The sequence below is a fragment of the Equus caballus genome, chromosome 29 (genome assembly GCF_041296265.1).
Source record: "Equus caballus isolate H_3958 breed thoroughbred chromosome 29, TB-T2T, whole genome shotgun sequence".
Taxonomy (NCBI): domain Eukaryota; kingdom Metazoa; phylum Chordata; class Mammalia; order Perissodactyla; family Equidae; genus Equus; species Equus caballus.
In genome coordinates, this window is record NC_091712.1 from 41,867,169 (window position 1) to 41,888,946 (window position 21,778).

Here is a 21,778-nt window from a genome sequence, read left to right on the forward strand (position 1 = left end):
AAGGAAGTGAAGAACGTAGCATTTATCAGCATCCGTTAAACAGAAGCAGACACGTTGTGCGTTTTTTTCCTGAGTGGCTCAGAAAGACCTGTGCATCCAGGGCATTTTCGCCACAGGACCTGAGCTCAGATTTGGCCAGTCCACCTCAAGGGGACGGAGGAAGTTTCAGTGCTGTACGTCCCCGTCTAGACTGTGAGGCCGCAGGAAGCTGCCTGGAAATAGGCAGGATCTGTTCCCGTCTGCAAGGTCAATGGCTTTTGTCAATATTTTGTGTCCTTTGGTGGATTACATGAAGTATTAATCTAATTTCATCGTGTAGGGGATACAGATGTTTATTGACTCCTGCTGTCAATTCATAGACAACATGAAATATTGCAAAATCGTTAAAAAAAAGTCAGGGAGAATAAAATATAATGAAAACTGCTCCTAAAGAATAAAATTGCTACATAACTTTTGACCCCTTTAAAAAATGATAGCAGTAGCTTCAGATAATAAAAAAAAGGCGGGAGAGATGGTTCTGTGTAGCCAGCGATGAGCAGGCCGGCTGTCGGCTGACGAACTGTGTGCTCTGAACCGCTAGAGGTGGCCGTCCCTTTAGCATTAAAAAAAAAAAGATTTCTGGATGTGAAAAGCCAAGAGTCAACCCATTCGGAATCACATTCTTTTCACATAGAGAGAGAATTTACGGACTTCATTATCTACATGTAGCTTACTGAAAACTAAATTTCTGTTTGTTTATTCATAAAAGCAGAAGTATTCAAATTATTTTATTAAACTTGATGAAAAGTGGCGTGAGTGAGTTCAGGGGCCTTGGGTCTAATTCTAGCTAACTTACCGCCTAAGAACAGTACTTATCACTCAGTTCTCTTTCTGCTTCTGCTTCCTCAATGTAAATGAAGAGATAAAGAGACCAAGTCTTCTGTAGCACAAAAAAAAAGTGGAAGAGATAGGTACATGGGTAGATTAATAAATAGGAAAAAGATAGATTAGATAGAGATGATAGATAGATCATAGATAAAAGAGATAAAGATACATAAATATGTAGATACATCGATGACAGATGATAGGGACAGAGATACATATATGGATATAGATATATAGGAAATATATAGACGATAGATAGATAAATAGATGGATAGATAGACGTGTCAAATGTGCTCTAAGATTCATTCCTGCTCTGTGGTGTGACAATATGTGAATATTCATAAGGAAAGATGTCAGCAATCCTTCAAATAAGAATTTTCGAGTCTTCTGTATAAAATCCCAAATGTTAAGGATATTAGCTCTAATCATAAGCTGATACAAAAAAGAAAAGAGATCAATAATTTTCTTTCAAATAACTTTTTGAAAAAGAAAACACGGCAGATATTTTTAACCATGTTTTCATTGATGTTTGACGTGGCTCGTGCACGCATCAAGATGCCTGCAAGTGAAGGCTTGTCTACTTCACTTCCGACGTTGTAGACAACACCACATTTAGCAAAGGCTTAGAAACAGTCTGTGGGAGGGGAGACTCTCTCTGCAGTCATGTGTACTGGCCGGTTAAGTCTTCCCTAAGCTGTGGGCTAAGATTCCCAAATGGAGAATGACCATGCTCAGCCTACTTTCCCCAAGCATTTCAGCAGAAATGCAACAGAAAACTATTTTTGAGGGATAATTTAAAGACTGAATTCCAGTAATAATACCCACATACTTGCAGGGTCTAAGTTTGTTTAGCATAAATAGAATTGGGCACTCTAAAAGGAGAAAGGAAAATGTGCATTTTCCATCGAGATAGTTTTCTGACTTTGCAAATGACTATCTTTTAAAAGCAAATGCCACCAAATTAAAGGAGTGAGGAGTCACAAGCTGGCGATAGAAACTGAGATTTCCGATGCACTAGGAAGGGAGCTGGGAGGGCTGGTGATGGATTACTTTCTTATATTCCTTCCACCTACAGTTGGGATTCTTGAGTCTATTTTCTATTTTGCATATTTTTTTCTGTTGACTATACAGCATAGAAGTATAGGTATAAAGGTGAAAATACAGATTGACAAACACTTTTCATTATTTAGAAGCAATGCAAGATTTAAATTCTAGTGGTGCATTAAGATCAATTTAGTTTGTACCCTCAAGAGACTAATACTTAGGGATTTGAACTGATACATTTTATAAGCTTTCATAAATATCTATGAAAAACAAAATTTCAGGGTTTATAAAAACTTAAAATCGAAGAAAACAGGGATTAAACTATTTCTATTAAAGATGTGGTCAAATTCCCGAGAAAGACAGAAAAAGAAACAGTCAGCAGACCAGACGGCGTTGGAGGCGACTTGTGTGCGCCCGGAGGCACACACGCCGAGTGTCGTGGGGGAATGTGGACTCCGATGTGATGGCCAATTTTCTGTTGCTGTCGAAACAGACACTTCAGTCTTTGGGAAGCAGGATTTGAATTGCAGATGCTTATGGCCACCGGACTGAGAGACTGCTTTGTGTAAAAATCTGCAGAAGAAGGAAGAAAAAGGTTGGCATCCCCAAGCTTTAGGAAACCGTTTCAGTTGGTGGCGTCTCTTCTCGATTGATTTTGCAGCCGGCAGAAACGGACTGAGATCCATGCTGCCTCCCTGCCAGCCACTCCTGTTTCAGATTCAGCAGGATTGGGAAATGATTAATTGCTTCCAAACCTTCCAAACAAGGCTGTGTAACGGTCCATGTTGAAGAGTCTCCATGTGGTTTGAGGGTTGGAGTCAAGAGCACAGGAAGCCATGGGGCTCCCTGACGGCGTGGGGGACCACAGCCAAGCCCAGAGAGGGATGAGAGAGAAGATTGGCGAATGTCAACTCATGATGAGTTGAGAGAAACAGAACAAAAGCACAACGTGGTTGTGGATGCGTTAAAGCTTTGAAAATGGAGGTGCAATTAGTTTGGGTGGGGAAATGCTGGTTTATGGTGATTTTCTGTTCTTTGCATGTTCCCTCTGATTACATACAGCATTGCAAGCACCAGAACAAGAAGAGTCAGTGAGAACAGACTTCTGCCCCTCTGCCCTTCAGTGGCTCAGCTGTACCAGGGCGTCACGCTGCCTGACCTTGATTGTTCATACCACTCAGAAATACCCTATAGGTGTGGGCAGTCCACCAGCTATGACTTACCATCAAAAGCCTCAGCCCCATCTCTGTGCTTTCGGCAATGTCTCGAAACTTCTGAGCACCAGTTTCCTAACCTACAAGATCGGGATGCAACCCTGCCTTCTCACGGGTTTTTGGTGAGAATCCTTAGTGACTTTTGCAGCTCCACGTGAATTTTGCCATTCGCTGTGAAGTGCTGATTCAGTGCAAAGCTTTACGATGGTTGCTTCCCAGGTGGAGACACTTTCATGAAGTCTGGTTGATACTGTCATCGCTGTGTCTGTTATCCCAGCACTCCACGTTTGTGGTTTCCATCCTTACCCAGTGTTGAGCAGACAATGTAAGTAAGACCCGAAGCCTTGCCAATGAGCTTATGATCTGGTGGCATACGAGGCTCCAGGCAAAGGTGATAAAATGGTAATGAGACATCCCCATCGTAGAGTTTAACTCGAGCTTTTGCCTCAATACGAGAATCAAATATCGTGTTTTAAATATGGGTTTATACCATACATCACAGTATGCAGAACACAAGTAGTTGACATGAAGTTGGTTGCTATATCCACAAGGTTCCTAGCCTCAGATCCACTACCCTGTGAACTCCTATAATCTGGCCTTCGCAGCTAAGAACGTCTCTAGGTAATGCAAAAATAGTTACTTTAGTAATTTCCAAAGCTCAGCCAATCACTCAATTGCTGTTGATCTCCATGCAAGTCCTAGTAGGTGTACCCACTACAGATCGGCTCCTGGAAGAAGTTCTAAACCGAAAATAGCAAACGGAGAGGAAGAACTCAATTGTACTTTCTGACTAAATTTCTCTAAGAAGCATTTGCCTGATAATTAAGCATCACTGTGTCATTTTAGAAAATTAAATCTAACCACTAAATGCAAATTTTACAGGCTTGTCAAATCTAATGTCACCTAGACCTCTGGGAATGGCCTCTGTGTTTGTAATTTATATTGCTTGGGTTAATCCTAAATTACTTGATTCTTGTACGTTGCAAGACATTCTATTTTTCCTATGAATAAGTCATGAAAGACAAATCTGTTAGGCTGGACCTCACCTTATGAAGTATGTGGATTTCTGAGAAGTTTCAGGCCAAACATAACCTCCTTTGTATGAACAGAGCCAGATTTCCTATTTTAGGGAACCTGCATAAAATCACTCAATCCACTAAACGAGTCATCGCCATCGTGACCCTATCATCCATGAAGAAACGGCGTCCTTTACGAACCTTATAATTGCAACTGCAAACCTGATTTTGCCCTTTTTTGGTAAAGTATTTTTCTCCAGGGCTCTTGTATGCAAAGATGAGAAACTAAATTGAATTAAAGAATTGTCTGAGAAAATGTTTGCTCCTGCAGCTGGGTCTCAATCTTCATCTCAACGCTGAATCTTTGGGAAGAAAAAGCTGTTTTTCCTGCAAACAACTGTTGAGGTGCAACCACCCTGAACCCCAGCTGCCGCTGGGGCATCTCAGGTCGGGGTGCACACCCACCCTGTCACTTTTTCCAGGGCTCTCCCTGGTTTCTATGAAAATATGCAGACGCCCCAGCCGATTACAGAACACAAACCACAGCAGAAGACGAGCTGAGTCACAGCTCCCTCCCTCTTCTCCAGATTGAAGCTTCACTCACAGGAAATTTTTAAAAATCAGAGAGAAGAGATCCTTGCAAACTGCTCTAATCACAGGCTGTGCCAAGCGACTATACGGTGAGCGTGCGTTCTTTCTTAAAGTAAGAATAGATTCACAGCACATCCCTGGAATGAATACACTGAAAAATACCATGTCACCAAGGGAGGAAAACAGTCTAGAGCAAAGGTCATTCATTCACCCACTCCCACCGTGGCAGCTCAGACTCACGGAACAGCGCGGAGGGGGTGAATCCCAGATCCCCGCTCCGAGCCTGACCTCCGGCCCTCCAGTGTACCGTCCACTTCATCTCACATAGAATAAAATCTGCACACGCCTGCATGACCCCTTCCTAGGAAGACGCTCACGGGTGGGTAATAATGTGAGCTGTGCCGTGCAATTAAAAAAACACAGCTCATACTAGATGGTAAATATCTTCTCCAAAAAAAGGATAGAAAAGGAAATGGATGGAAAAATTCTATTTGATATTTTAAAAGGTAACTCAAATAAAGGCTGTAAGTCAACACGTGTTGCTGCATATTCTTCTTTTACAGTATATGTGATTCAATCTTTTCTTATTTTTAGGGGGAAAAAAATCAGCTGTAGGAGCCTTAGGCATACGCTGCTTGGAATATATTGTATTGTATCAGTGGCTGTCGAGCCCTTTTAATTAGGTTTTATATCATGATCCAGGGCGCACACACACGCACACGCAACTATGTGCATTGTACTTAAATATTTTCTATTCTGTTTCTTTCCTTCCTCCCTCCCTCCCTCTCTCCTTCCCTCCCCCCTCCTTTCTTCCTCTCTAGAGGCCCACTAAATTGATTTTATGAGCTTAATGGGTCATGACCCACAATTTGAGAAAAGATCCCTTCTGATGGGACGCTGACCTGAAGGAGGCTGCAGGTAAGATTATTCGCGGCTGATGGTGGCGTGTGTGCCAGGGAGAAGGCAGAGGCCTCCTCTGACTCTGTACCGGGGCCCGTTGGCAGCCTAGCCAAATCCTGAGTTGCTCAGGAATATTCAGTCCATGTGAGGAGGGGAGAGGGACTAGAAGCAGAGAAGACGGGATGGACACGCATCAGGCTGTCTGTGCCTCACAAGCCGTCTGGGAGGGCTCAAGACAGGCAGGCCCCTGCAAACCTAGGCTGCAAAGGGGGCCTTTGGGATTCAGGCGAGACGTGTCCCAGGATAGCCAGCGTCTGCCCTGCCTTCCTCTGGCGGGTCTCTGCCTTATCAATGTCAGCAGCCCCGCGTTCTCAGGGCAGCTGTCATCAGTACATCCTCACCTGGTTGACAGGACGTTCAGAAGTTTGTGATTCGTTTTGCTTCAGAAAACCCACATCAGAGCATAGAGCCGCATCCGCTTCTGTGCTGAGGCTCCCACGTGCCCTACAGCCTGCAAGGACTCTGTGAAGAGCGTCTCTGCCCAGGAGACAAAGTCCATGCAAAGCCCCTGAGACCCCAAGGAATGAGCCAGGGCTGCAGCCCCATGGGCTCACCTTTTAGGAACCTCGTTCAGACAGGAGATGGATCACCCCACTCACACGTTTCCGCTTGCCAAAACACAGACGCACGCAACAACACACAGCCGCAGAACTTTCTACGGAACAAAAACGTGGATGTGAGAGTGTTTTTCTAAAATATTTATTTCTACCTGGGTTGAGCTGGAGGACATTACGCCGAGTGAACTTATCCAGACTGAGAAAGACAAATACTGTGTGAACTCCCTGGACGTAGAATCTAAAAACGTGGAACTCAGAGAACCAGAGGAGAATGGGGCGTCCCAGGGGCTGGGGGAGGGGCAACGGGGGAGATGCTGGACAAGGATACAAAGTTTCAGTTATCAGATGAGTCCGTTCCGGGGACCTAATGTCCAGCCTGGTGAGCACAGTTAACAAGGCTCAGCTGTGTTCTTGAAAGTTGCTGAGAGAGTGGATCTTAAATGTCCTCCCCCAACACACATTAAATGATAACTACGTGAGGTGATGGAGGTGTTAAGTGATTTGACTTTCTCGGTAATTTCACAATGTATGTGTATATTTAATCATCACATTGTACGGTCTAAATATATACAATGTCATTTGTCAATTACACCTCAATAAAGCTGGAAAAAGAAACATTTATTTCTGCATTCTTACTTTTGATTCAAATGGTCAGAAGGAAACATTTTGGTCTGTCTCGAATTTTGTGGTACTGTGTGAACGCATGGAGGTGACACTTTAAAAATCTTCACCTTTAGTTCGCTGAGAATTGAGACCAGGAAAAATGACGTTTTTAGGCGTCACATAGCCCTCAGCTGAAATTCAGTGTTGATCTGAGGGATAGTGATGTGGGATGCGAAATGGGGTGCTCTCCCCAACACGTAAGTGGCAGTGTCTGTCTGCTACAACCTCTGAGCAGAGGCGTGCTGCTTTCTGAAATTGCTCACGTCCTTCCTTCAGTGCAGCCCGTCTGTTCCATCATCCAGGGCTCGTAAAAAACTGAAGTCAGAAGGAAGGCCGGTCCACCAGCTCTGAGTGGTCACCCTCGCTGGAGCACAGAAATGACTGTGGACTCCTGTTTCTCATTCAAGCCACAGTCTTGGGATTTCTGAACTTTATTTATCGAGTTTACTGGACTTCCAGAGGAGCAATAAAACTCTCTTTTAAGTTCAAAAGGTCAAATCAAGATTAAGCCAGTTATAGAAACTCGTAGGAATATCCCTATCACATCCTCATAACATGTGATGTTTTCTTTTTCTCTATTTGTGATTTGAGACACAGGGACCCTTTCTATGCTCGTTAAATAATGAATTCGTTAGGAATAATGCAGCTAACATCTATTGACGCCACGCTATCACTGCTCTGTATGGAATACTGCCTATCCTAATTTCTCTTGGATTAGGATTTTCACATATTGTGAAAGTTCATTTTATATGTCAACCTGATGGGGCTAAGGGATGTCCAGAGAGCGGTGAAACATTATTCTGGGTGTGACTGTGAGGGTGTCCCTGGAAGAGAGTAGCATTTGGACCAGTAGACGGAGTAGAAATGATCTGCCCTCCCTTACGTGGGGGGAGGGGGTGGCGGGTATCATCCAATCTGTTGAGGGTCTGAATAGGAAAAAGAAAAAGCAGAAAAGGGAAATTTGCTTTCTCTGTTGAGCTGGGACATCCATCTTCTCCTGCCCTGGGACATCCTTGGACATCAGAGATCTTGGTTGTGGGGATTTCAGACATCAACAGGGACAGACACCATTGGCTCCCTGGGTCTCAGGCCAGTGGGTTTGGACTAACTGTGCCCCCAGCTCCCCTGGGTCTCCAGCTGGCAGATGGCAGACGGGGGGACCTCTCAGCCTCCATAACTGTGTGAGGAATTCCTATCGTGAGCCTCCTCTGGTCGTTGGTCCTGCTTCCCAGGAGGGCCCTGCCTGACACACACATGGACCCACCTCCCCCGGGAGTGTGCACCCTCCTGCGGAGAAGCAAGAATGGTTTCCTTACCTCTCCACTCCCCAGAAGAGTGCTTCCCATCTAACTGGGGCCCTGTACGTGATCAATAAATTGAATTACAAAATGTTTTTTTTTTTAAATCAAGAGGCTACATTTTCCCAACTCTTTCCCAAAACCTCTCCTTTAATCTCCTTATCCAATATCAGGTAAACGTCTACAACAAAATGGAAATGGATATTCAGGGGTGTGGTTGCTCTTCACGCTCGCTTTCTTGGGAGCGGTGGCTTTTGTTAACGAATGAACGCCATAAATCACAATGCCTGCGCGGATCACGGCCTCTGAGAGCTGAGGACCGTGGAATGCCAGTCAGCTGGGTTGGGATATTGACCACCGGTAACTAGAGTAATAGTTTAGTGAGGAGAAGATCAGAAAGCCAGTCAGCCCAGGAGCTCCGTGCATGCCAGCCTTGGAACCCCTTCTGCTGTGGAGCTGTCTGTGCCAAGGCCCTGGTGGCTGTGGGCTCCCGGCCCCCTCCTCCCCGTCAGTGCTTCAGCACAACTCCCTCGTCACTTGCAGTCACTCTTGGACTCACTGTGCAGGTCAGATGTGTCCTGTCTATGGGAGCAAGACAGACCCTAGGGAAGTCACAAAGCCCACTGGGTTGGCCTTGACACCCACCCTCCAAACCCCTAGTCCAACTCCTTTATGTGTCCTGGCAATGTCTGGAAACCCCTCTGAGGCTCTGTGACTTCTGAGCCAGGCCTTGACTCTCCAGATGACTTCCCCCCGGGTCCACACCCTACCATCACGAGCTCACGCACCGAAGCCAGACAGGCTGCTCGCGTTTGGCTGCAAACGGCAGCGGGTCTTCTGAGCCATCAACCGTGCTGTGAATTTGGGTCCCCAACTTCTCCACAGCTCTGATAACTGCCTTGGAATCCCTCTTCTCTTGGTCACCTAATCTAGCCCCACTTGTCCTCATGGTGCCTTTGGACAATTAGATGTCTAACGCCCACGTGGCTTGGGGTTCCGTGGTTTCAGGTTCCAGAGCCTTTCCTAGGTTCTCACGTGGCACAGTGGCTGATGAGGAACGCCCTGCTCCAGCATCCATGCCACAGCCTCCCAGAGCATTTCTGGTCCCCTTGGGAGGAGGGGGGAGCATAAGTCCATCACCAGGTAGCTGGTATTATCTAATAAGCAATTTGTGCCATTCTTTCCGAAAGCTTAATGTTTTGGTTCAAAGGAATGAATTAACTAATGGGAACATCTGGCAAATGTTTGCAAAGAGATTCTCAGCACGTCCCCAAAGCTGACCCCCTGTGGACCCTGCTCTCTCTTGGTCCGTCTGAGACACAGCCCAATCCTCCTGTGGTTGAGGCCCCTCTTCTTAAGAAGGGTACAAGAATTAGGTCAGGTAATGCAAAAGCTTTGCAGAACTGAGTGGTTGACAACAGCTCGTTCTAGTCATACCACAACACAAGATGAAAAGGGTAAAAAATAAAAGAGTGTGGCCTCTTCATGTACTCAGAGACCAGCACTTCATCAAGACTCTGTCAGGAGAAGATTTCATTTATCGTGAAAGTTGAGGAACACGTTATTGATTTGACAGCAGATTAAGGCTATTAAGAGAATTTGCTAAAATAAACAGCAAACTCGTGCCCTGCGGGAACAGCAAAATTGCCAGTAATCGCTAAGGGAAACAAGCGGAGACCAGAGAGAAGGTGATAATCATCCCGCTTACAGAAAGGGCCCTGCAGGTAACGGGCCAACCAAAATAGAGGGCACAGCTTTTACAGCAGGGATGGGTGACTGTAAAACCTACTTAGACAAAGGAGGGTGGTTAACCCAGAGGCGGCATCCACATGTCTTGTCTGAAAAGGCCTTTGTTAAATCCATAAGGCAGCCGGGCAACCTCCCTAAGACAGCCTCCCTGAGGATGGAGGAGAGCCAGGCGGAAAGCAATTGATGGTCTTGCAGGGTTCACACCTCCTCCTCCTGCAACTGGGGGAGCTGAGAGGACCCCTCGAGGCACCTTGTGGCTTGAGCATCTTCTATTTGTGAGAAAGGATATCAGACACTTACAGGGACCAGAACTTCCTCTCATCCCATTCCAAGAAAAGGGTCGCATGAAGAAAGGTGGAAAATCACACGACCAACATCCAGGGAAAGCATCTTTAGTCCATAAGAGGTGGAGTGTGCTCCACGTGCAAGATCACAGCCCTGAGGCACGTGGTGCGAAGCCCCGAATGGATCTGGGGGTTCATATCAGGATACACTTGGTAGCTGACTCCCCCTCGGGCCAACTTCTTAGCTGAGATTCTGTGATTCTAAGTATCGAGATGTTTGGTGTTGTGTAGACAAAACATCAGTACTTGGGATGTGCGTTTTCTGTTTTCATTCAAAATATTATGGATAGACACAGCTGCACTGGATCATCCTAGCCAATTATTTCATTCCTTCAACTTTCTCTTTCACACATTTCCCTCTTAGTTTATTAACTGCATAAGATGTCTGTTCTCAACGTGAGTCAGTGTAACCTGTAAGCAATTTGGATGTTTTGCCATCTTCTTCACGCTTCGCAGCCATGAAGGATGCATGTTCTGTTCTGTTCTGTCATCAACTCACTTAATGGCATTATGAGATGGGGATGTCGAGGACCCCTGCGAAGTCACAGAAGTTTCCAGCCTGTGTTACTAAGTTGGCCATATTAAAAAATAGCAAGTATGGGGGCTGCCCCATGTGCTGCAGTGGTTAGGTTCCTGCCCTCTACTTCGGTAGCCTGGGTTTGTGGACTTGGATCCCAGGTGTGGACCTACACTACTTGTCAGCCATGCTGTGGTGGTCACCCATATACAAAATAGAGGAAGACTGGCAGCAGATGTTAGCTCAGGGCCAATCTTCCTCACCAAAGAAAAATTTTTAAATGTGTATTTTTTTAAAACTACAAGAGAATGCCTTCTGTTGTTAGTTTGCTATTTCAAAGTGCAGCACATCCCAAAGATTTTTCACTGATGCTTAAAGTTAGTGATGAGGAGAAAGCTCACTTCATTTGGCTTTTCATTACAGCATTTACTAAAGGCTCTGGGAGACGGTTGGTGGTCAGCCTGGAGGACCCCTGCAGGAGCCCCACATGCACAAGCCCCCTCAGGGAGCCCAGAGCTGGTAAGGAAGGTCACTGGGGCTGTGTTTTCCCAGAAAGACCATAACTTAAGACTCGTTCTCAGGACCAGCCTTGTCCCAGGACAGTCCGAAGTCGGCATCTCCTCCTGGGGTTCTTTGTGCTCAACGATGGCTGAGCCTGATGCAAAATCAGCCAGTAAGTATTTCGAGTTTTTTGGTTAAAAAATGAGATTTGGAGCCTGTGATGGAATGTGGGAGGGCAGCAGAGGGCTCTCCTCACGCACGCCCGTGGGTGTCTCCTCTCAATGTCTCTGTGCAACCCAGCCACCCACCGGACCACCTCCCACCTCCTCCACACATACAACACACACAGCATACACAACACGCACACGAGCACAACGCAACACAATATACATAACACTCGTGACACACAATATACACATAGAACACATACAACACACACAGCATACATAGACACATGCGCAACACGCACACAACAAGCACAACGCAACACAATACACATAACACTCGTGACACACAATATACGCATAGCACACATACAACACACACAGCATACATAGACACACATGCACAACACGCACACAACAAGCACAACACAACACAATACACATAACACTCGTGACACACAATATACGCATAGCACACATACAACACACACAGCATACATAGACACACATGCACAACACGCACACAACAAGCACAACACAACACAATACACATAACACTCGTGACACAATATACGCATAGCACACATACAACACACAGCATACATAGACACACATGCACAACACGCACACAACAAGCACAACACAACACAATACACATAACACTCGTGACACACAATATACACATAGAACACATACAACACACACAGCATACATAGACACATGCACAACACGCACACAACAAGCACAACGCAACACAATACACATAACACTCGTGACACACAATATACACATAGAACACATACAACACACACAGCATACATAGACACACATGCACAACACGCACACAACAAGCACAACACAACACAATACACATAACACTCGTGACACACAATATACGCATAGCACACATACAACACACACAGCATACATAGACACACATGCACAACACGCACACAACAAGCACAACACAACACAATACACATAACACTCGTGACACAATATACGCATAGCACACATACAACACACAGCATACATAGACACACATGCACAACACGCACACAACAAGCACAACACAACACAATACACATAACACTCGTGACACACAATATACGCATAGCACACATACAGCACACACAACATGATGTATAAGAAACACACACGCACCTCAGGCTCTCTCCAGACTAGACGCCCCCTTGTCTTCAGACAACGCGGGTGGCTGGCCTGGAGCAGAGATATAAACAGGGATAAATCCCGTATTAGAACGATGGTCTGCCTCTCTCCTGCCAGGCTCCTCCCTCCTCGACACACTGGACTCTCTCCTCTGCATTCTCTCCCCCGAGACAACAAGGCGGATGCTCCGTAATGCACTCTTCATGCGACAAGACATGGCATACGGAGCAGGCTGCTCTGTGTAACCCTGACTCTTTCTCTTACACATCTGTGTGTGTGAGAGAATGTGTGTGTGTGTGTGTGTATGCAAGTGCACCTGTGTGTGAGTATGTCCATGTGTGCCAGTGTGTGTGGACATGTCCGTGTGTGAGCACATCCATGTGTGAGCATGTCTGTGCGTGAGCATATACGTGTGTACAGGGGTCTCATGAGCGAACCCCGAGGTTCATGGCTGAGTGTGCAGAACTTGAAGTTCCTACAAGCGCTTGGAAGATAAGAAGACAGATTTGTACAATGGGCTGCATTAGTCCTTTGCAGTTCACGGGCTGTTTTGTTTTAACGCTAATGCTTCACAAACGTGTGGTAAATCCACATCAGAATGGAGTCAAGGCATTCTCTGCACACATGCTATTCGAAGCCCTCACCAGCCTGATTGCATGCAGCACACAGAAGCGTGGGCTCCTAGGGTCTCCAAGTAAGCGAGGAGCTCACGGAGAGCCGGCTGTTCTCAGAAACACCCAGGACAACCTCATGCAACAGACTGTCGTTGCCATGGTAACGTGGGTACTCACCACCAGCATCGCAATGATACATCACCAATTTAGTGCTCTACTAAACACAAAATAATACCTCCTTTAATGATGCTAGGCTGCGGTTCCTAGAAATATGGGGCCCCCTGTAGCAAGCGCCAAACTGCAGAATAAAGCTGCAAAAACAATCTCCATTTATCACGCAGAGTTGCTGTGGGTTCCACAGTGCGAAAGTCGGCCTGCAGTTATTTGCAATCACTCCTAATAAGAAGTTATGCAGCAAACTGCACCTGCAAACTTTGGTGCAACTCCCCAAACCTGCGGTTAGGTGTCTCCAACTTGAGAGCGGATTGGAGACCAGCCTGGATCTGAGAAGTGTGGCTGTAATTACGCAGGCCGGTCCTTGTTCCGTCTGCTGTCAATCATCAATTCTGCATGTGATACCAAGAGGATGAGGCCGAGTCTGTCCTGTGAAATGATCTGAAGCATTCAGGAGGCAAAACCCGGAAACCACAGCAGAGAGAAGCCCAGCCTTCACAGCTGTAAACAGAGATGATTCCGGCCGGCCCGTGAGGGAGGCACTCCCCTCTGCACCTGCTACACGGCCATTCATCCCAGACTCACGCTCGTTCTGTCTGGATTGGCTCAGACAGCATCCGATTTGGAGAAGCCCCAGTGGCTTCCTTCTGTGATCTGTGCAGGATCCCGCCTCTTCAACATGGAGCGAAGGGCAGAGGGAGCATCTTCTGACCCCCTGCCCTGGCATCTGGGTGGGCCCAAGACTTATCCTTCTTGTTTCTGCCAGCAGTCCCTCACCCTGTTCCATCATAGCTGGCCCCTCCAACAACAAGGACGGGTGGCGTCTGAGTGCAGTGCATGGAGTGTGGTGTTGGAGTTTGAAACCCAGGATGACTTGGAACTTGGCTTTGAACAGAACACAGAATTGTTCTGAGCATCTGCTCCCTCATCAGTGCAATAGAGATGGGCTGTTTGAGAAGTAACTGGGAGACATGAGGAAGGCGTGTGGCCTCCTGGCCACACCCACGAGGAGCCCAGATCACGTGGGTGCCCTTCGCTCTAACAGGTCCGACCTGTGGGTCTTTGTTTTATTCTGCACGGTGTCTTCTTAGTGACCCCTCGGGAACCTTTCCCCAGCTGCCTTCAAGAGTCCGAGGGAATGGAGGAGCAGACGGCTGCACAGGAGGGGTCCACCTGCTCGCCTCTGACCACGAGCATGGCAAGGGACGCCGAAGGCCAGGGGCAAGGCGCGGTCATTGGGCACGGCCGCAAAGTGCAGCTGGGACAGAAGACCACAAGTTCTCATGTACTCTCTGAGCGAGCTCTATACAGGAATTTCTCTGCAGTTCAGAACCCTGGTTTCACTAAATGATGAAAGAATTTTATGCCATCTCCCCTACTGATTGCCATCTCATTAATAGAAAGGACCACTTCCCCGAGTCTGGTGAGTTTCTCTCGTCTGGGTCCTGGCGCAGGAGGAAGGCGGCGGTTTCCATTCTGAGGACGAGGGCGACACCTGCTGGGTTTTCGGGGAACGTTTCTCGCCTCCTGTGCGGCTGGATGCCTGCCTCACTCGTGGAGCAGGCGCCTTCTCCCACCGTCCTTGCTGTGATCTCAGGCTCTCTCAACTTTGTTTCATTGTGGCACGTTCGTATCTTGATGCAAATGTGCTGATCAGAGAGAGGAATGTTCCCATGGTTCCTCCTCCTGTTCTGAAGTGGGAAAGGATTTTCTCTTTCTGCTCTGGAATTCTCACGGTAGAGGAAAGAATGAATTTGGACCATGTTTTCAATATCTTCCTAAATGAGAAGTGTTGACATGGTGAATCCATTTTTCCTCCATCCAAAAAAACTAAAAGAAAAGAAAAAAAAACGGATATCTGGAGATGAAAAGACCAGGACGGGTGTCTAGGTGGGACGGTGAAGACACTCCCGGGCAGCGTGGGATGCTGTGGGAAGGGGCCCTGGGCAGAGTGGGTGCTCTGCGTGCAGGAGAGTGATGGGGACACAGCAATGGTTCCCAAGCCCAGCAGTCACGCCCCCTGTCGTCTTCCTGGGGTCAGCTCCGTTTCTCAATAGTGGGCACCTGCTTTGCTCTAAGGAAGAACGCCTCACTGACAACCTGCCCGTCACTTCTCATCTCCACTCCCCCACCTGCAGACCCGGGTCTCAGATCACGTGCTCTGACAGACACTCTCCAGAGGCCACGTGGCATTTAAGGGCTGTTTGGTTGGTGCTTTCATGGGACCCCTGCAAGGAGCCCTCTGCTTGTGACAGAAGCCACACCTGCACTCAGGACACGTGTACTCAGATGCCAATCTACCCAGGGACGAGGACAATGGCCAGGAGTAGAGGCGCCACCTGCAGCAGGCTCCGCTGGAACAGGGCCCCTCGGCTCTGGCTGTCCCTGAAGGATAGACGCTCCTCCCGCAGCCCCTGTGCTGGGAGAAGGAACAGACCACAGGAGGAAATTCTTTTGTAAATGCACTTTTCTCCTGCAAGACCAAGATTCCACTTCCAGACCAGAGTGGTGGTTTCTGTGCAATGGTCCCTTCCCGACAGGTTGGCAGTGATGATGTGAACTGCAGAGTCCAGACCCAGCCACTTGGCTGATTTCATCTCCAGATGCTGCTCTGCTGCAGACTCACCTCTGTGACATCAGCCAGCCCGAGACAGAGCACTCGGGCTTCGCCGGGGTGCCTCAGAGGCATGCCCACATCCTCCATTTTCTTGAGATCCATGTTGCTGCAACATCCTGCCAACAGGCCCCAGTTCCAGCCTATGGTGAGGCTGGAGGGGTTCACTGGAGCCCTCCGTTTCTCCTTATTCTGCAATTAAAGCTTCATTATTTTCCATTTCAACAATGGGCTATCACCACCCTGCCTGACGGGAGGCTGTCTACAGGGAAACTAAGGTGTTCCTCATTGGTGCCAAAACTAAAAAATAAGCATTATGTGCATTTTCTGCACAGAACCCACTTTCACCACACCACCGCCAGTGGCCCCTCTGTCACTCCTAAGGATTGCCTCGTGGGCTGTGGCTGCCCTGGGCTGGTCCAGACGGCCTCCCCATCTGCCCCCGGGTCATCCCTCAACAAAGAGAATGTCTCTCCACCAGCTCTGTTCTCGCTTTGCCTCCTATGAGCGGGTGCCTGTAGCAATGATGGACACAGAATTCTATCTGCTCACGGCGATGCCAATGTGTGAGGGTGGTGGATGGCCCTGGATCCTGGGAGGGGTCTGAGCCTGGCTGACCCCAACCCCTCCAGGTTTGTCATCCACTGAACAGGTTGCCCACTGAATGCAATGGCTGGGGAGCGTGGAGCCCATCGAGATGATGCCCTGAGAAGCAGATGAAGCCTGGCACAGCTCTTCCCATCATACAGACCCTCCATAGTGTTTGTGGAAAGACCGAGGATTTTTTCCTGCTGTTTTAAAATAGATATAAATGCACAACGAAGAATATACAACTATGTACCGGGGGGCTTTGGGGAGAAAAAGGAAAAAAATAAAATCTTTAAAATAGATATAAATAGACATCAAGTCATGCCATTCCATTCTTAGCCGTAGCTCCCGACTGGAGCTTGCTGTCGAGAACCTGCTCCATTGTGAAGAGACGGGGCAAAAATTCAAGTTGTACGTACTCGTCGTCAGGCACACGTCATGCGTTTTGAGACATTGACAGGATTTCCATCGGGAGCAGAACACTCGCCTCAAATGTAATTCGGCCTGCAGCCTGGGGGGTGTCGTTCTGTAAAAAGGATTATATGCTATAAATAACTGTGCCTCAACCCAGCAGTGGGCTGGCTCATGAATAATGCACAGCTGTGCTGCCTCTGCCCTTGGAATCAGAGAATGTGTCCCCCGTCTCAAGAGCCTCCTTTTCATCCCCCTTTTAAATTCTTGGCTTGGAACAAGCCTGCTCCTTCTGGGTCATCCTCCCTGAGCCCCACACGCACGCCCCACCTCGCCTCTCAGGGAGAAGGCGGCCCAGCCTCATAGTCTCTCTCCCGCAGTGACGCCAGCCCCAGGGCTGCCCTAGTGTGCCTGAGGGAGGTGGCAGAGGCCAGGCCTTTGCTCGCTGTGGCCAAGAGAAGAACGAAAGGGATGGGGTCAGCCCCAGGCACAGGGGGACCTTTTCTCCTGTCCAGGCCCGGAACAAGGTCCTGGCCTTGCACCAGTCAACAGGGGTCAAACAAATGAAGGAATGAAGGAATGAGTGAGTGAGCAGATGAATACATGAGTGAGTGAAGCAATTAATAACAAGTGAATTAATAACAAGTGAATGAATGAATGAATGAATGAATAGACGAATGAATGCACACATGGCTGAATGAATGGATGAAAGCCCTGGGCTAACATTCTGTCTCCCGTACCCCTGGCTCCATCTTCATCAAAGCTCTAGGGCTCGCCTCCCCCTCAGAGCCGCTTGCTGCCAGTCAGGAAACAGAGAAGGGAGCAGGTGTGCCCCAGACGACACATGGACCCCTTTCTAGCAGGGCCGGCTGCCAGCCAGGTGCAGTGGGCGAGGCATGAAATCAAGTCATCAAGGTCCAGAGCGCGTTAATGCAATACACTAAAAATCAAAATTAATGCAAAACACTGTGACCAAAACTCAGCATTTTAAATAAAGCTAATCCTGGTTTGTTTTTTTTTTTTTGGCCTCAGGCTCCAATATGGCTCATCATAGCTCTGCCTTAATGTCAGGTTTTGATATTTTGTTCATGATTTTTTTTGCATTAATTTTGATGTTTTAGCCTGTTGCATTAAGATGGTATTTATCTGGATTCCTGAGGGTTTCTGTTTGTTTTGTGCCTACACCTATTCCACACCCCCACCGAGGTGGGTGGCTCAGCCCCTGGCTGGCTGCACTGTCCGCCCCGGTTGGGGATGCTTTGAGCTCTCAGATGTGGAGGGAGCTACAAAATAATCACCTCCCACACTTTCTCCTTCTTCTCAAAGTCCCTACTTAGAGCAGAAGACCTGTGCACGTGGGATCCCGGCGCCCACTCTTCCCTGGGGGTTGGAAGCGGGCAGAGGGCAGCCCATCTCAGTCAGCTCGGCTGCTGGAACAAGATGCCGTGGACGGGGACTTCCGCGCCAGACACCTATTCCTCGAAGGAGCTCTGGAGGCGCTGGCAGATCGGGGTCCACTGAGGGCCCGCCTCCTGGTCTCTCAGTGGGTTACATCAGGTCGTGAAGTAGAGTCCCGTCTACAGAAGCCTCAGAATAATAAAGCAAGTTCTGGAAGATACGTTTTTGGAAAAGATTAAATGTAGAAGGATCTTGACCCAAATGCCAGTCGTGTCAGCCCCAAAGCCCCTCAGGAGACCTGGTCAGATGTATCCGATGGACATGAATCATAAATCTGATTCAGACTCACTCTGGGCCTCATCCTGCCTGTTCCATCTGTGCCCTCCACGCCTTCTCAAGGCATTCCTCCACCTCCCAGGATGGACGCGGAGACAGAGCCGGCGAATCAGCGAGGGAGGCCGGAGCCCCTTAGCCAAGCTCTCAGCTGCCCCCCATCACGAGCCAGCCACTTGGGCAGAGGCCCTGATGGGAGAGCTGGGCAGCCCAGACCCCAGCGGACGGTCATCCGAGGGCGTTGGAGAGTGAACTCCGGCCAGCTCTCTGTGAGGACACTGTGTCATCCCCACACCACGGGGCCTGGTGAGCAAGATGGCAATGCCCACACCCAGGGCAGGGAGCCTGGTGCACAAGACAGCGACACCCGCACTCAGGGCCTTCTGAATTTGGTGAAATAAAAGTGATATTCTATTTTGTAAAAACGATTATTATTATTTGGCGGAATGAAAGCATCACTCGTCCAGCGTCTACTGATTGCAAAGGCTTCCATACCCCCTCCAGGAGGCTCCTTGCGCATGCACCGCAGAGGGAAGGGTGCTCCATCCTTGTGATTCTGAAGGTCCTTCCCAGCGACGGCTAAGAAATTAGAGACCCTTTGCACCTCCACGAGGGAAAATTGTTACTGCTACGGAATAGACATATTGCGAAAGGCGGGAACGTAAAGACTTGTGTTGCATCTGTGTCTCAAGGAGGAAGAATAGAAGTTACTTGAATGGATGTAACCAGTGTTGACAGGAAAGCGCTGTCCTCGTGCCTCGGCGTGGATAAGAGCCATGTATACTATAATCTCCCACGGTGAGCAGGGGCACTCGTCAACACAACCCTTCAAAAACGGAAGACTCCTGTCACCTAGAGCAGGGTGCGGGAGGAGACTGGGTGGGGGGGGGGGGGGAGGCGGGGCGTGGGAGGCAGTTATCTGCAGGGAAAAGGTGTGAACACGTCACATGCTGCATCTGCAGGAGCTGACATGGGGATGTCACTGATGCCACTAGACCAGGAACTGGGAGCAAAGGCCACGAGTGCCCCACCGCTGTGGGCCTCGGTTTCCTCCCCCGGGGGCAGGGGTGTGAGCTGGAACACGGCTGACGCTTCTTTAGGCTCCTACATTCCAGCACAGCTGTAGGTCAGCCAGTGCCCAGGCCTCCTGAGACACACAGGGAGGGGACAGGCAGTGTTCTTCACCCTCGGCCACCCTTTATTTACTTATTTTTTTTTTTTAGGAAGATTGGCCCTGAGCTAACATGTGCTGTCAATCCTCCTCTCTTTGCTGAGGAAGACTGGCCCTGAGCTAACATCTGTGCCCATCTTCCTCTACTTTATACGTGGGACACCTGCCACAGGATGGCCTGACAGTCATGCGTAGGTCCACACCTGGGATCCAAACCAGCAAACCCCAGGCCACCAAAAGGAAACCAAATTTAACCACTGCACCATCAGGCTAGTCCCTTCGGCCACCTTCTGTCTTCCCAGGAAAAATATGAACACGTTTCGACCAGTGAGATATCGCATTAAAGGACTTATTTCTAAAGGTCATCTTCCACACCTCGGTAAGTGTTGCAGGAAACGCCTCACGCTCCGTGGAGTGTCTGAGAGGGGAGCAAGGATGTGACGAGCACAGTTAACGTGACATAATCAGGCAACGACGTGAGCACATCAGTGTCCCAAGCACGGGACAGGATGGTCTCCGCCTCCTTCAGAGCGGGCTGCCGTGACAAGTACCCGTCACTGTACTGGGATAAGTACTGGGGGCTTATCCACAGCAGACACTGATGCCTCACAGTTCTGGAGGCTGGGGGTCCAGGATCTGGTGGGGGCCCTCTTCCTGGCTCACAGATGGCATCTTCTCCCTGTGGGTGGGGTGATGGAGCTCCCTGGGATCTCTTTTATACGGGCACTAATCGCAGGGCCCACAGATTCGCCACTCGCCTGGTGACTTGAAATCGAGGCGGTGGCAAGGTTCCCAGGTGCAGTGCGTCCATGGGACGGTTGGGTCCCATTGCTGCCGCCTGCGCTGGGCTGTAGGATTTGGCTCACAGCTCCCCAGAATGAAGAGCACACAGCTGCAAGACAGAAGGATGGGGACCGATTTCAGAAACCCGAGACTTCTAATGGTCTTGGGGTGAGGAGCAAGGTTAAGATGTGTTGCTGCCGGGTTCTAGATAAATTCACAATATAACAGAGAAGATAACCCCATGAGCAGATTGTCTCAGTAAGACCAATTGGCAAGAGCTGTGACAGGGCCCGGGGAAGCCCCAATGGGAGGGGCTCCTGCAGGAGCGAGCTGCGGCCCTCACCAAACCCGGCTGTAAACCCAGTGTATTTACTGAATAAAGCCAGGAAATACGAAAAGAGTGAAGGAGAAGGCAAAGATCCTTTATAGTCTTACCCAACCAGAGAATGTTCATGATAATATTTTCAATGAGTTAATTTCTGATTTTCTTTTGAATACGTAACCCAGATCATCTTGTGCCATGTTTTTTCTTTAACTTGACTAGATATCATGAGCCTTTTCTCATATTTTACAAAAAATATTCTGTAAGCATTGTGTTGTTGTGTATACTCTTTCATCTGATGGATGCACCATGCCAGCTTTGGCCATTGCCCCTTCCAGCATCCACCGTTCTGGAGCCATTCCTACCGGAGATCAGCCAGCTCCCCTGTCTGCAGGGGCACGGGGCTAAAACTCAGAGACATGAAGAAAACTTGGCCATGGTCATGACGGGGAATCAGAACTGGCACCCCAGAATGTGTCTCTTTCCCTTGTCTTGGTTATTTTTAAGAACAAAAGACTCTGAAAGAAACTTTGACCTTCCCCCTAAGTGCCTAAAAGAAATTTAAAATAAAGGGCATGTCCCCAGGACAGGCCATCACCATGGATAACTCTGGGTATCTGTAGACTGGGAGGATCCTTGTGAAGCCCGTTCTTATCAAAGTTCTGTTCACCAGACATTTGCCTTTCCAGTCCTGTCCCAATTGCCTTCTCCCCCTTTG